At 56.8% G+C, this 933-nt stretch overlaps 4 non-coding genes across 4 annotated transcripts, besides 2 other annotated features; all 4 read left to right on the top strand.

Moving 5' to 3' along the window:
* Positions 1-18: 18 nt before the first annotated feature.
* Positions 19-45: a microsatellite.
* A 49-nt stretch (positions 46-94) lies between these two features.
* Tc00.1047053471275.40 lies at positions 95-163 on the top strand. The gene has a single exon (XR_008254813.1). It is a non-coding gene; the product is annotated as a C/D small nucleolar RNA (snoRNA), TB11C2C1 (small nucleolar RNA).
* A 49-nt stretch (positions 164-212) lies between these two features.
* Tc00.1047053471275.30 lies at positions 213-304 on the top strand. The gene has a single exon (XR_008254812.1). It is a non-coding gene; the product is annotated as a C/D small nucleolar RNA (snoRNA), TB11C2C2 (small nucleolar RNA).
* A 360-nt stretch (positions 305-664) lies between these two features.
* Positions 665-732, top strand: Tc00.1047053471275.20. The gene has a single exon (XR_008254811.1). It is a non-coding gene; the product is annotated as an H/ACA snoRNA, TC11C2H1 (small nucleolar RNA).
* Positions 733-764: 32 nt separating this feature from the next.
* Positions 765-790: a microsatellite.
* A 53-nt stretch (positions 791-843) lies between these two features.
* On the top strand, positions 844-912 carry Tc00.1047053471275.10. Its single transcript, XR_008254810.1, has one exon. It is a non-coding gene; the product is annotated as a C/D small nucleolar RNA (snoRNA), TB11C2C1 (small nucleolar RNA).
* The last annotated feature ends 21 nt before the right edge of the window (positions 913-933 follow it).

Here is a 933-nt window from a genome sequence, read left to right as displayed (position 1 = left end):
CCCGCCTCGGTGTGTGTGTATATATATATATATATATATATACATGCACATGCACATGGCTGCAGCTTTGGGATTCCTGGAGACGGATCTGGATATGATGATTGACGTAACATCACAGACTTTGACGAACCCGTGAGCAAGAAACACTGTCGCCCCAGTCTGACCGCGACCCCGACGCCTCCTCCCTCCCTGCCCTGGCGCATGTGCATGGCGATGTGATCGACAACCAGGCCGATGTGAAGCCGTCGCAGATGGACGTTGACACAGCAATGAAAACAGCGTTATTTCACGCCCCGTCTGATCGTCGCACCGAGCCTCCCTCTCTTTCACCCTCTCCCCTCTGCCTTCATTACGCGATCCTGTCACCTCGGGGGCGCTCTCTCAGTGGGCGTACGGCCTCGAGACGGCATGCGCGTGGCTGTCGCGGCCTCGCTGTCCCTTCTGGGGGCGTGCGTTGGACGCGTTCCGCTGCGTGTGTGTGCACGGGGGTCGGAGAGCAAGGGCGCGCGCGGTGTGACGCTCGGCGCCCTGTGCGCCTGATGCTCCGCCGCGTGACTATCCCGTTATGCATATCCTGTGTGCGCTCTAGCTCCATCGGGGCCCTGACGAGTCAGCAACAAACCATGCATTACACATTTTGCGCAGAGTGCCCCCTTCCCGCGAAAGCTCTTTTTTGTAGTGCGCTCGTCGCTAAACCAACAGACGCGGTGCACGAAACTGGAGAGCAAGAGATGTCCACGACCCCCCGCCTCGGTGTGTGTGTGTATATATATATATATATATATATATAACATGCACATGCACATGGCTGCAGCTTTGGGATTCCTGGAGACGGATCTGGATATGATGATTGACGTAACATCACAGACTTTGACGAACCCGTGAGCAAGAAACACTGTCGCCCCAGTCTGACCGCGACCCCGACGCCTCCTC

This window comes from Trypanosoma cruzi (assembly GCF_000209065.1).
Source record: "Trypanosoma cruzi strain CL Brener chromosome Unknown tcruzi_1047053471275, whole genome shotgun sequence".
NCBI classification, from domain to species: Eukaryota; Euglenozoa; class Kinetoplastea; order Trypanosomatida; family Trypanosomatidae; genus Trypanosoma; species Trypanosoma cruzi.
Note: the sequence above shows the minus strand (reverse complement) of the source record. Positions and strands in the feature narration are given on the sequence as shown.